The sequence below is a fragment of the Esox lucius genome, chromosome 17 (genome assembly GCF_011004845.1).
Source record: "Esox lucius isolate fEsoLuc1 chromosome 17, fEsoLuc1.pri, whole genome shotgun sequence".
Taxonomy (NCBI): domain Eukaryota; kingdom Metazoa; phylum Chordata; class Actinopteri; order Esociformes; family Esocidae; genus Esox; species Esox lucius.
The window spans coordinates 9,713,315-9,728,373 of NC_047585.1; the positions used below are offsets into that span (position 1 = coordinate 9,713,315).

Sequence of the window (15,059 nt, forward strand, 5' to 3'; positions counted from 1 at the left end):
GGGGAAACCAAAAAAAGGAGTAGAGGTGGCTAAAGGCCACCTCCTGTCCTGTCCTGGCTATGCCCCGAGCCCGCGGCCTCGGGCGGCCAGTCAACCGCTGGCTCGGGCGGCGGCGGCCAGTCATCCACGGCCCCGGGCGGCGGCGACCAGTCATCCGCTGGCTCGGGCGGCGGCGGCCAGTCATCCGCGGGCCCGGGCGGCGGCGGCGGCCAGTCATCCGCGGGCCCGGGCGGCGGCGGCCAGTCATCCGCGGACCCGGGCGGCGGCGGCCAGTCATCCGCGGGCCCGGGCGGCGGCGGCCAGTCATCCGCGGACCCGGGCGGCGGCGGCCAGTCATCCGCGGGCCCGGGCGGCGGCGGCCAGTCATCCGCGGGCCCGGGCGGCGGCGGCCAGTCATCCGCGGGCCCGGGCGGCGGCGGCCAGTCATCCGCGGGCCCGGGCGGCGGCCAGTCCACGGCGGGTCCTGGCGGCGGCGAAAACAGGGCAGCGGGAGGAGCTGGCGGCTGAGGCCACTGGGCAGCGGGTGGAGCTGGCGGCTGAGGCCACTGGGCAGCGGGTGGAGCTGGCGGCTGAGGCCACTGGGCAGCGGGAGGAGCTGGCGGCTGAGGCCACTGGGCAGCGGGAGGAGTTGGCGGCTGAGGCCACTGGGCAGCGGGTGGAGCTGGCGGCTGAGGCCACTGGGCAGCGGGTGGAGCTGGCGGCGGAGGCCACTGGGCAGCGGGAGGAGCTGGCGGCGGAGGCCACTGGGCAGCGGGAGGAGCTGGCGGCTGCGGCCACTGGGCAGCGGGAGGAGCTGGCGGCTGCGGCCACTGGGCAGCGGGTGGAGCTGGCGGCTGCGGCCACTGGGCAGCGGGAGGAGCTGGCGGCTGCGGCCACTGGGCAGCGGGAGGAGCTGGCGGCTGCGGCCACTGGGCAGCGGGGGGCGCTGGCAGCGCTGACTGCGTCTCCCAGGCAGCGGGGAACGCTGGCTGCGGCTCCCAAGCAGCGGGGGGCGCTGGCTGCGGCTCCCAGGCAGCGGGGGGCGCTGGCGGCGCTGGCTGCGGCTCCCAGGGAGCGGGGAGCGCTGGCTGCGGCTCCCGGGCAGCGGGGGGCGCTGGCGGCGCTGGCTGCGGCTCCCAGGGAGCGGGGAGCGCTGGCTGCGGCTCCCGGGCAGCGGGGGGCGCAGGCTGCGGCTTCCGGGCAGCGGGGGGCGCAGGCTGCGGCTTCCGGGCAGCGGGGGGCGCAGGCTGCGGCTCCCGGGCAGTGTGGGGCGCTGGCGGCGCCGGCTGCGGCTCCCGGGCAGCAGGGGGCGCTGGCTGCGAGAACCGGTACGGCGGGTCCCGATAGCCCCACCAGTCCTCACATCTCCCAACATCAGGGAAAGCCCTCATAGGCCCCCCCGGCGTTGTTGCCCGACGCCTAGGAGCTGGCACCGGGCAGGGCTGGGGCACCTGGACTACCCCACACGTGAGCACGGGTGGCACGGCCGCGTCCTTCCATTCCGCCTGCCCCCACAGCACCCCGCCAAGAAATTCTTGGGGCGGACACACGGAGGTTTGCTTACGTCGCCTCCGTCGACGTCTCCTCCGGGGTGGATGCTGTGGAGGCCCGGTGTGCCGCAGAGGACAGTAGGGGTTCTCCTCCTCCTCGGTGTCGCTGTCCGGCCAACCGAGGAGTTCCCCTACCGTCCATTTCTGCTGTGTCTCTTGGTGGTGGTTCATTCTGTCACGGTTGTGGGATGAAGAGGACACAGGCGCAGAGTAGAGGTAGGTAAGGTAATCCATTTAATACAAAATAAAGAATGCAGGACTCCAACAAAACAAAAAGCAGCAACCAGTGACGTGGGTATTCCTTACACAGGATAAACAAAACCAAAATGAACCACGCCTTGGTGCCTACAAACTAAACTTAAATAGGGTCCCCAATTGGAGGCAATGACTAACACCTGCCTCCAATTGGGGAAACCAAAAAAAGGAGTAGAGGTGGCTAAAGGCCACCTCCTGTCCTGTCCTGGCTATGCCCCGAGCCCAGCGCAGAGATGGCTAGGGACACTGCCAGGACGTGACAGCCACATTCTGAACAATTAAGTTCTTCTGAAAGTGCACACAACATCTACGCAGTAAGCATTAAGAAATATATAAAGTAAAAATATATGTAACAATGTATACTAGCAGCAATTCCAAAGAGGGTTAGGTCTGGAAATATTTGGACACGGACACAATTTTCATAACTTTGTCTCTGTATGCCACCACAATGGATTTGAAATGAAACAACCAAGATGCAATTCAAGTGCAGACTTTCAGCTTTAATTCAAGGGGTTGAACAAAAATATCGTATGAAACATTTAGGAATTGCAACCATGTTCTTACAGTTATTTCAGGGGCTCAAATGTAATTGGACAAATTAATACAATCATAAATTAAATGTCAGCAAATTCTCAAAAACGCCTTTGGAGACGGCTTACGGTAGAGAAATGAACATTCAATTCACGGCAACAGCTCTGGTGGACATTCCTGCAGTCAGCATGCCAATTACATGCTCCCTCAAAACTTGCGACATCTGTGGCATTGTGCTGTGTGATGGAACTGCACATTTTAGAGTGGCCTTTTATTGTGGCCAGCCGAAGGCACACCTGTGCAATAATCACGCTGTCTAATCAGCATCTTGATATGCCACACCTATGAGGTGGATGGATTATCTCGGCAAAGGAGAAGTGCTCACTAACACAGATCTATACAGATTTGTGAACAACATTGGAGAGAAATAGCCGTTTTGTGTACATATAGAAAGTCTTAGATTTTTGGGTTCATCTCATGATAAATTGGGTCAAAAAGTGTTGCGTTTATAATTTTGTTCAGTGTAGATAGGTGTTGCTTGTTGAGAAGCCCACGGCCTTGTGGAAAAAACTTGTGAGTCTGGAAGTGCGTGCCCTAATGCTCCGTTAGCGTCTACCGGAGTTAAGACATTTTGTAAATTTGTAAAAATGTTTTTCCCACTACTGTCCAAATTCTGTTGGCCTGCAGCACTTCGTATACCTTGCTTTGAAATGGTGCAAACAAAGCGTATTATAAGTACCATTAAACATTCCATTAAGTACCACTGTTCCATTGCACACAAGCAAATTAACGCATGAACATTGGCCTATCGTAACTTTGCCTAAGCGCTTAATTCCGTTTGCTGCAGGTCTGAGAGACAGCACGAACATAACGTTAGCCTACCTAGTAATCTAATGAGTCAATACAATACTTGGTAAATGTATTGTATCTAGCTGGTGTATTCATGTTAGCCTGTACTGTAATTCCACTGACATTGATCTTTGGATATTCCATGGGAAGATGCTCACGGAGATGGAACTTCAGGTTCTAAGTGTTCCCCGCCTAAGCTTTTTTCCGACCTGCTTTACGTATTGGGTAGCCATTAACATTGATGGTGCCTCTTGGGTCTTTTAAATATCCAAATAAATTCCACATTGCACATTTTCTTTAGGTGGAGGAAACCGACATTGCCGTTTCGGTGCACTGCGCTCTCTGACATGCAGTTTGTGTATGTCTCAATGACTGTTGAATGAAAGCAGAGGACTTCTCAATTTAGTGATCTATCTCATGAAGTTTATATGACACTGTGTGTATATATATAATCAACATTTTTAATTTTTTTTATCCCCTGCTGATTTTGTATGTTTGCCCACTGACAAAGAAATTATCAGTCTATAATTTTTATGGTAGGTTTATTTGAACAGTGAGAGATAGAAAACCGCATGTCAAAAATGTTATAAATTGATTTGCATTTTAATGAGTGAAATAAGTATTCAACCCCTCTGAAAAACAAAACTTTGTACTTGGTGGCAAAACTCTTGTTGGCAATCACAGAGGTCAGACGTTTCTTTTAGTTGGCCACCAGGTTTGCACACATCTCAGGAGGGATTTTGTCCCACTCCTTTTTGCAGATCTTCTCCAAGTCATTAAGGTTTTGAGGCTGACGTTTGCAACTCTAACCTTCAGTTCCCTCCACATATTTCCTATGGAATTCAGGTCTGGAGAATGGCCTGGCCACTCCAGGACCTTAATATGCTTCTTCTTGAGCCACTCCTTGGGCTTGTGTTTTGGGTCATTGTCATGCTGGAATACCCATCCATGACCCATTTTCAATGCCCTGGCTGAGGGAAGGAGGTTCTCACCCAAGATTTGACGGTACATGGCCCCGTCCATCGTCCCTTTGATGCGGTAAAGTTGTTCTGTCCCCTTAGCAGAAAAACACCCCCAAAGCATAATGTTTCCACCTCAATGTTTGATGTTGGGGATGGTGTTCTTGGGGTCATAGGCAGCATTCCTCCTCCTCCAAACACAGCGAGTTGAGTTGTTGCCAAAGAGCTCGATTTTGATCACATCTGACTACAACACTTTCACCCAGTTCTCATCTGAATCTTTCAGATGTTCATTGGCAAACATCAGACAGGCATTTACATCTGCTTTTTTGAGCAGGGGGACCTTGCAGGCGCTGCAGGATTTCAGTCCTTCACGGTGTAGTGTGTTACCAATTGGTGACTATGGTCCCAGCTGCCTTGAGATCATTGACAAGATCCTCCCCTGTAGTTCTGGGCTAATTCTTCACCGTTCTCATGATCATTGCAACTCCATGAGGTTGTTGCAATGATCTTGCAATGGAGCCCCATTGCAAGATCTTGTTTTTCCCATGATCTTTCCACAAGATCCTGGAGTATCTCTGTGGGAATATGTGCCCATTCAGCCAACAGAGCATTTGTGAGGTCAGGCACTGATGTTGGACAAGAAGGCCTGGCTCGCAATTGCCTTTCCAGTTCATCCAAAGTTGTTCAAAGAGTTGAGGTCAGGGCTCTCTGTGCAGGCCTCTCGAGTTCCTCCATTCCTTGTTGAACCATGTCTTTATTGACCCGGCTTTGTGCACTAGCCCAAACCCTGAAATACAGCCCCAGACCATTATCCACCAAACTTTACAGTAAGGACTGTGCATTTTGCTAGGTAGCGTTTTTCTGGCATCCGCCACACTCAGATTCATCCATCAAATTGCCAGATAGTGAAGCATGATTCCTTACTACAGAGAACCCGTTTCCACTGCTCCAGTGTCCCATTGCGGTGTGCTTTACTCAACTCCAGTCGTCGCTTGGAATTGCACATGTTGATATGAGGCTTGCATACAGCTGCTCAGCCATGGAAACCCATTTCCAGAAGCTTCCAACGCAAATTTCTTGTGCTGATGTTGCTGACAGAGACAGTTTGCAGGCAGTGCTGAGTGATGCAACAGATGATAGGGTGGCTTTATCACGCTATACGTTATGTGCTTCATTTCTCAGCGGCCCCGCTCTGTTTGCGTGATCTACTACTTTGTGCTGATGTTGCTCCTAGACGCTTTCGCTTCACAATTATAGCACTTACATTTGACCAGGACGGATCTAGTAGGGCAGAAATGTCACTAACTGACTTGTGGCAAAGTTGGCATCCTATGACAGTGCCACGTTTAAAGTCACTGAGCTCTTCAGTATGACCCACTGTACTGCCAATGTTTCTCTATGGCAATTTCATGACTACAGTGGGGAGAACAGGTATTTGATACACTGCCGATTTTGCAGGTTTTCCTACTTACAAAGCATGTAGAAGTCTGCAATTTATGATTTCTAAGTAATTAATTAGCATTTTATTGCATGATGTAAGTTTGATACATCAGAAAAGCAGAACTTAATATTTGGTACAGAAACCTTTGTTTGCAATTACAGAGATCATAAGTTTCCTGTAGTTCTTGACCAGGTTTTCATACACTGCAGCAGGGATTTTGGCCCACTCCTCCATACAAACCTTCTCCAGATTCTTCAGGTTTCGGGGCTGTCGCTGGGCAATACAGACGTTCAGCTCCCTCCAAAGATTTTCTATTGGGTTCACGTCTGGAGACTGGCTAGGCCATTCCAGGACCTTCAGCAGCTTTTCTTGCCTATTCCTTGCCTGTACATTCGCCCTGTTAGCCGTTCTGACCACCCAGCCTGCCTTGGATTCCCTGTTTAGCTTGCCTCTCTGTACCTTTGCCTGTCTACTTGATACCTGGTGCTCTGAAACCACCTGCCTGGCCTCTGGATTTCCCCTCTAGCCTTCTGATCAGTCTTGTTTTCGTTCTTCCGGGTTACCTGTTTTTGTTTTTGTCTTGAGTTTTTTCCTGTTGAACTTTTTCTTAATAAACCGTAGCGCTCCATGCTTAGATTACCTTCCTGTGTTCTGGAGTGTTCGTTACAACTTTCTGAATGCATTGAATATACATGAGATGTTTTAGTTTTTATCGTCAATAAATTGGGAATAGAAATGTTATTTTTGCTTTTTTCATTATGGTTTATTGTGTGTGGATTGATGGCAAGAAGTTTCAAGTTATACCAAGTGTGCAATTAAGATTAAGAAACTACAAAATGCGTAAAACTGAAGTTCCTCACAGGGGAGCCAACAGCTTTTTACCCAACAAACATGATGAAGCACATAATGCATCATTCCGTGGTGCACAATGGAGAGGGCCAAGTCGGAGGCAGTAACAAAGACCAAAATGCTGAACCAGTCATGAGTGGAAACAACTTTATAGCAAACCCAAAAATACAATAGAGGCAGCCAGAAGGCCAAGGCTAAAACTATGGGGTTTATCAGCATTGATGATCAGACATTTAGTGTTGTTGAGGGTTATTTTTGGTTATTTTATCAAAAGAATATGTTTGTTTTGTCTCAGAATGTATTGGTATCGGCCTATGATTGGCTGATCCAGCAGAAGAATTTGCAACAATCCTTATTGGCCTCAAAAAAGTTAATCAGTGCATCCCCAGCAAAAAGTTATTTGGTATACAGGCAAGCTTTGGAATATGTATAATACATTTTGAATATGCCTATAATAAGTGAATTCACTTAGAAATAACATATACTTAAAGGAAAGGCAAAAGGGATGTGGTTTTTTGTCTGTTTACTACAGTTACGAGCAGTTTTTAGACACAATGCAGTGCAGTGACTGGATTCATTCCTTAGCATTGGTATATTGGCCAAAAACCACATCCCCCGAGGTGCCTTCTTGTTACTATAAACTGTATACCAACATCATTTTGGTATTACCCATATTATATGCGGTCTCATACTACGGCTTTCAACCATTCAGAATTCAGTCATTTTAATGTTTCTTTTTCAGAGTAACCTCAGTTCACCCATAGCTAGTCTTGTAATTGGTCAGATGTGTCCATGTGTTAAGAGAAAAATCTGAACCAGAAAGAAAAGGTTTCCCCACTTTCCCTTTGAAAATGACAACTCTAGGTCTAAAGGCTCTTTCCCATTCTGTATGCAGTACTAAGGCTGCTAGTTATCTCGCACATATTGTTGCTTCATAAACATATGGCATGTTAATCATATTTTAGATCCTGTATCACACATATTATTTTCTCTTGTATAACCCTCATCAAACTAATTAAACATTGGATGCCACTCTTATTAGAGTAAAATTAAAGCAGAATTATGAAGCTGATTTCCAAATGAGATGGTAAAAATACAGAAAGAATTCTGGACATGTGAAGTATGTGAAATGTGTAAAAGGTTTTTATTTTTTAATCAAGCTAATTTCCTGGTCACTCTAGACAAGTGATTATGAGACAGAAGAGGAAGAGGCTGATTCCTATCTGCTGTTGGCCATGTTGGAAGATAAAGCAGTGCTGCTAGCTAGTTGTCATGAAAACTCAGCGTCTCAGCCCCTCTCAACCAGTGTCTTCTCACGGGGGCCTTGAGCCAAATGTAAGGCGAGACACAAGCGCGGTACTGCTATTCTCTCTTGCCCCCGCACGCTTGCCTGTCTGTGTTTGTGGGCAAGAGATTCTGTGTGTGTGTGTGTGTGTGTGTGTGTCTGACTGTTTATGAATGTGACAGGGTCTTTGTGTTTGTTGGGGGCCACTTGGCACTTGTCTGACAGACCCAGGACACAGCAGATGAAGTGGGACTCTGATCAAAATTCAACAAATAGATCAGGACAGGAATCCTTTATAAAGCAAGACTATATATTCTTATGTTTTGCTCTCCATTCTCCTGTTAGTCAACTAGTGGATCGTTAGGTGTTTTTAAGGACAATGTCCATCGAAAATGACTTGGACTGTTTGAAGAAACATTTATAATATTACCAGCAGATTGGGTCAGGGCTGCTTGTGTTTTCAGTGTTTTAGAATTGTTGCTTTTATTTAAGTGGTTGAAATCTAGAGGAATTGGTATCTTGTATTGGTCTGCTGAACTGGGTCAATTCAAGCAATGCGGTTAGCTATTTAGATCAAGAAGATTTATAAGCAACTGATGAAAAGAAGACATCTTCCTGTTTTACAGTGTAAAGTTAGCAATTACCCAGGATTCAAAGCCTGCTTTGTTAAAATTAGCCAGTTGTATGAGTAAGCTTTCCTAGTAAGCCTGTGTAGCCTTTATGCCAATCTTTGGATTAAAATCAAACATGTTTTTGTGATGTTTACTATCTCTATCAATATATTTGCTACATCCATGTAACTTTAATTTTAAACCAGTGCTATTACTTCCTTCCTGTCAATTCTGAAAAAAAAGAAATTGCTGCATAGAAGACCCCCAGGTAATATCATTTTTTTATTTTCTGGAGCTTAATAGATTCATGTTTTTAACCATGCATAATATTTAATATAATTAGCCAACTGAAAATATGGGTTTTATGATTTCTTTTTACATAACATGTTACATCCAATACAGTAGCTACATAGCTTGGTGTGCTGCAACAACATGCTAGATGTCAATCAAAGATAACTCACATTTTCTGATTTTATTTTACTGACAAGAAATTATTAATTATCATGATGATCAATAAATACTTTGCATAGTATTGTTGTTACCAGTGTATATATATCCCCAATACAGTATTTTAAAATATCTTTGGCCAGTAATTAGATATTCAATATTTTTACTGTAAACCACTAGTTTTTCTATTAAGCCCATTTGGTTACTTTTATGTATTGAAAAATATGAAACAAATGGCACACAATAAGTATTTTTTGATTGTATTCAAAAAGTCAAACTCACACAGGTATACATATATTATATTATAACAAAGATTTTCCTTTTTGATGTGATGCCTAAAAAATACATTTTTGCTAGGAGTGCAACAACTAACTGATTGCATTAAAAAAAAATGTTATTCATTATAACAAATAAAGTTGACTGGGATGCATGAGCACTCAAAGATACTTTTTCATTGTGGTATGTGTAAGTAATATGGCTCAAGGTGGTGTGGTATATAACCAGTATACCATGACTAAGAGATATGTTTAAGCACAAACCATCACTGTGTGACTGGACACAGCGGGGTATATTGGCAATTTATCACAATCCCACAAGATGCCTAATTGCCCTTATAAACCAATTAACACACACAATTGTAACAATGAAATGTTATATGAGGGTACACGGTCTCATGTGGCAATTAGCCAGTCAGTTTTAATTTGGATATCCATCAGTTAAAACCAATTGAATCTCTCATCACATGTTCAGTGTTGTTTTTTAAACTAAATAAGTGTATGGGTGATGTAATAGCATCATTATTTTACCTGTTGCCCTCCATTTGCTACCTTCCAAAACATGTGATTGCAATCTAATTTGACTAGCTACAGCGGATATAAAAAGTTTGTTTTTCAATTGAATTGTTCACATTATAGGTCACATTAAAAGTGGAAAAAGTTCTGACATGATTTATCTTTGTATCATTCTTTTATATCACAAAAACCTGGCATTTTAATAGGGGTGTGTAGACTTTATATCCACTGTATAATTTTATTCATGACTTTGTAAAATCCTGATGTTAATAACAAGATACAGTCTGTGATTTTTGCCTGTTGGTTTAAAAATGTGCGCTGTTGAGTCAAAATCGGTCCCCAAAATGTGTGTACAATTTCATTTATAGTATTTGCAGATTTGTGTTCCATATCATCAAGAACACTAACTTTTAATCGTAGAATTGAACAACTAACTGAGGAATGATTGTGATTCTACTAAAATATTGTAGACATATAATCAACATATTATTACTCTGTGAGGCGAAAGTAGGTTTTATTTCGTTAATCACAAACGTTCCATAATGCGTCTTTAACTGCACGTGATGCAGTTCCACCTTAGATTCACCACAGATATGGCCTGTTTTAACACAATTTGTCTTCCAAATCATAAAATACCACATTGTTTTTCTTAGTTATCATGCAGCTAATGGTTTATACGCTTGTTCTTCATCTAGGTCATAACAATAGACACAGATATAAACACAGTGTGATATGTACATTAACGTGTTCCCATTTAACACATTGGTCAAACAAACAGCATAGGCTGGAAAAACTACATGAATCCTGATTTCAGTAACTGGTTCAATCCCTTTTGTGGCAATAATCTCAAGCAAACTTTTTTGTAGTTCTGGTTAGAATGTATTTTGGATCATTCTTCCAGATATAACTGTTTCCGTTCATTGATATTCTTGCATGAATGTCTTCTTTCAGGTCACAGCATTTCAATATGTTTAAGGTCAGTAGCATGATTTGGCTATTCGAAGATAAATAAGCCATAAGTAAGCCATTCTGATTTGCTTTTGTGTTTAGGGTAATTGTCATAATGCATGACCAAACCATTTTTAAGCTTCAGATGTTACCCTAATATTCTCCTGTAGAATTAAAAAAGTTGGAATTCATTGATTTCAAGCCATCCAGGTGCTCAGGCAGCAAAGCAGCCCCAAATCATGATGCTCCATCTACCATGCTTCACAGTTGGGATGAGTTTTTGGTTTTGGTATGCAGTGCTTTTCTTCCAAACATAACATTGTGCCCTTCCAAAAATTACATGTGTGTGTCTTGTGTGTCCAGAGAACATTCTTCTAGTAGTGTTATGGAACATCTAGATGTTTTTTGCAAAGAGACATTTATGCAGGTAATTAAAATAGATTTTCACTGATATTTTGTAACAGTACTGGCTATCAGCTAGCAAGTCTACTAATATTAGCTCAGTGAAAGCAAGGTTATTGGGGTACATCTCAGAGCTATTGATACCTCGACATTTTCCAATTAGTTATTATTTTCTAGTTAGCACAAACACCTAGCTACATACAATTACATGGAGATCCACACTTGTTGCTGGCATAACCCATTTTATGTTTTAGTTGCAGTGGCAGGTTCTCAACTCTTGTTTGCAATTTTTTCTGTTTTCTTGGGTGTATTCTATATGTAAGCTTGGGAAACAAAAACAACTCACTTAAATCATAAACAATGAATAAACAGTAACAAGACATTATTTCATGCTAAAGAGCAGTTTGTGTGACCTGTTGCTTGATACGCAGACTTGATGGCAGACTTCAGCAACACAAACATTTTATTTAATTGCACCACCAAAAAACATTTGCTGGCAACTGGGAGGGCACAGTTGCAGGTGCTCGGACACAGGTAACACCTGTATTTGTTCATGAGCCTGATTATGGGACTATACAAAGACCCGGGCTCAATCTTAATGACTCAGGGTTGATGCCCCTTAATCTCTAGGACTCAGTCCTAAGGGTGAATTTAGATTTACAAGGCAGTTGGGGCTGTATGGTTTGGTTTGATGTTCACATATTGGAAGGAACTTGGCTGAATGTCGCATTCAAACTGTAAGGCACCATTACCTCAAGGGACAGCTTGGCATGATGTAACACTAAAAATATCAGCGTTTGTGTTCAGTGTGTAGGGATTTGCGTTTGTGTGATGTGTCAGCGTGTGCGCATGTCTATATCTTGGTGTGATAGGTCTGTAAAAGCGATTGAAAAGGAGAGGGAGGCAGAGAGGGGAGGGGTGGTGTGTGTGTGTGTATGTGTGTGTGTTACAGAGGGGGGGGGGTTACAGAGGAAAAAAACATGACAAAAACAAACATCCTGTCACTGTAGACTCAGTCCTCATTGTTAGGGCTTCCATTGGCCCGTTAGATGTCCAGCATCCTCTGACCCCCACTCACACACTCTCCAATGCAGCACGTGGGTCTTACATTGTATTGAACAGCATTGTAAGTTTACCACGTTGCAGTGGTTAGCAGTTGGTATGGAACACTGACATATGCAGGACTGCTTAGGATATACAGTGGAACTGTACTGGCTCATGTGGAAGAGGAAGTCTGCAAACTAAGAAAAGATCTGCCGTCCTCTCTATTTAAGGCTGGTGAGCTGTTTTCTTTTCAGAACATTCGTATGACTGTTTTGTCATTTCACACACTACTTAGAAGGGAAACTATACTATATGGCAAAGCGTTTATTCTCTATCTGCTTTTTCTCTTTATAGTTCTCTGCTATTTTTTACTGTGTCTGTATTTCTCTCTCTCGCTCTCTTTGTGTGTGTGTTTGTGTGTGTCTGTGTGTCACAGTACGGGCTGCTGATGCTCATCTTTATGCTTTTATCTCCAATGTATCATCTTGGTATGTTGTGTACTGTGTTGATATTGGCTTCTCTACTACATAATAATCGAGCAAGGCTCAACAGATACAGTGGTTTCATCAACTCTGATCATGACATGCTCTTATCACACAATGTCTGGTTTAGACCAGATGAGCAGACTGGGGCAGTGCATGTAAGAGACGTGTGTACGCAATAGAGGACACTTGTCAGTGCACTGTCATTAGTCAAACCAGATTCATGTCTATTTGTGGGAACGTGTGTCTGTGCATGTGGCAGCATCTGCCTCAGTAGGCCATACATTACGTATTGCGTAAACTCAGTACTAGCCATACCCCCCAGTTGTTCAGGGCACTCGCACTGTTCTCTTCATCTCCAGACCAACGATTACAGTATGAATAATCCGAAACAGAGATACGCGCCACCATGTGCTGTGCAGAGAGGCGAATTATGGGCAAAATCAACGACCGGTCCAATTACATACTTCACTGAGTATCTAAATGGTTGCCTTGGGCAGTCTAATGTACAGCTGTTGCCCAACACGCCGACCAGTCCCCCACAGCACAATAATAATCTGCCTCTGGTTTGTTGTGATAGGCGTGGTGGTACATAAGGCTTGGGTGTTGATTGGGAGGCCGGGCTTAGCAAAGACCCAGAAAGGACTGGTGGAGAATGGCCCAGGGACCAGAGCAGACGGCTGGGGAGGTGGTGGAGGGTGGCACTGCTGGCAACACCTTAAATGGCCGACGGTTATGCCTGCCATGCCAAATGGTGCCAGTCTGTCACTGACCCACCCAGCATGCAGTTCACTGGAGGGGACATCATTATTCTGGAATATGTTTGTTGCCATGCTGCTCTAGCCTAAACAAGTAACATTGATGAGAACAGTGAAATTAGGTCGTATTTCTCGACTTTCCATTTATTGCAAATCCCCAAACATTCCTGAGCCTTTGAGCAGACATGCAGTAAATCTACACCCAGAAAAACCCTCTCTTACCCGCTTGCTATCCTGCTCACTCTTTCTCTCTCTTCCCTTCTCTTTCTCCCGCTTTTCTGTCTCTCTCTCTGTCTTGCTCTGTTCCTCCCTCTCCCTCTTGCTTCCTGTCTCCCTTCCTCCATCTCTTTCCCTTCCTTCCTCCCTCGCTGTCCAACTCCCTCAAGCTCTCTCTCTTTGTTTCTCTGCCAGACAGATTGGCTGACTGGTGTGTACACCTGTTGTCTAGTATACAGTAGAGCAAATGTTACAATAAGCATGCTGTCTCTTTTACATTAGAGCAAATGTTACAGTAAGCATGCAGGTTGGAGGAATCTAATCCACTGTCCAACTTTTTCTTTATGACCGACACATGTCCCTGAAGACCTAGGACCACACACATTGAGGTCTACAGCACTCCTCAATTTGTTTACGAATGATTCCAAAGTAATTAAGAAAAAAACATATCAATAACTGCTATCTGGACTCCAACAGTTGTAGCATGTCTCATTTCCTTTACGATTTCTTCACAACAATCCCATACACTGTTTTGTGATCAGGGTAAAATGTTAAGAACTTGGGCCTGGAACGCGACATATTAGGAATGATAAATTATTTTCCGGTTTCCCAACCCATATTAGACAGGCTGATAATGGGACAACTTTTTGTTTGGGTCTTGAGTACTGTGTAAGTGGGTTCTGCACAGTGATTGGGCAGTGACTACCGTAAATAAACAATAAGTCCTAAGCAGTGTTGGAGAATGTTATTAATTAGAGTAACTAGTTACGTTACTTAGTTACTTGCTGTTGAAAGTAAGGTGTTAAGTTACTTAGCCGTTACTTTAAGATCGGTCCTTTAATTCTATATTCATGTGTTGGTCTCTTATGCCCACATTCAATGGGACATCATATAATTACCTAGTCGGTTATTGCATAGTCATTGTCACTCACCAGCATATACTATTATCAATCATCAAGCATTATACAGCAAGAGTGACCAATCCTATTATCTTAAGTAATCATATACCATAATGTAAAATATTTGCGTTTTGTTCTTTATTCAAGAATATCTTGAATCAATAAAGTATTTTGTATTGCAAGCGCCTCCACATGAACCAAGTGAAAAGTCAAAAAGCATATGGACACCCACCGTTCCACTGCACAAATCACTAGTTGATGCTACATATCATTTTGAAATGAATGGGAGCTGGGTGAGTGGCTTAGGTAGATCTGAAGGAACTATATTTTTACCCGTTTTAGATTAATTCCAAATAGTCAATTAATTAATGTAACAAATTAGTTTAATATATAAGGAGACCTTTACAGTACAACTATCCGTGATAAAACTTATCCGGAGATACTAGATGTTTGCATGAATAAAAATGCATGCAGAGGTAAGGTAAAATGTAAGAGCTTTCCCAAACCCCACTCTGGTTTTTTTCCCAACACAGAGGTTGTGGGGGTTAGTTAGCTAACATGAAGATACCAACACTAGTCCTTCAGAATAGACCCCTTAATGGTTCTGGACAGATTCCAATCTGTTTCTGGGAGCCATCTCATATGACAGAGTGGTGTTATCTTGAGGATCAAGCAAGCTAGGCAGTTAAAAATAACCCGTTTGTCTCTACATTAACACCTTACAAAAACATCTGTTAACCATTAACAATTTTCAATGATA

The 15,059-nt window shown here is 44.0% G+C and overlaps 1 protein-coding gene across 2 annotated transcripts in view; it reads left to right on the forward strand.

Annotated features, from left to right (window-relative positions):
- Nucleotides 1–15,059, forward strand: part of nav1b (neuron navigator 1b) — a 126,958-nt gene that overhangs the window by 14,242 nt on the left and 97,657 nt on the right. The window contains exon 1 of one of the 2 annotated variants that reach the window (XM_020055711.2): nucleotides 11,976–12,178. The exons of the other annotated variant lie outside the window; for it this stretch is intronic. The gene's annotated coding sequence lies outside the window, so the exon portion shown is untranslated. Of the gene's footprint in view, nucleotides 1–11,975; nucleotides 12,179–15,059 lie in introns of those variants that run through there. 2 annotated transcript variants of the gene reach the window in all.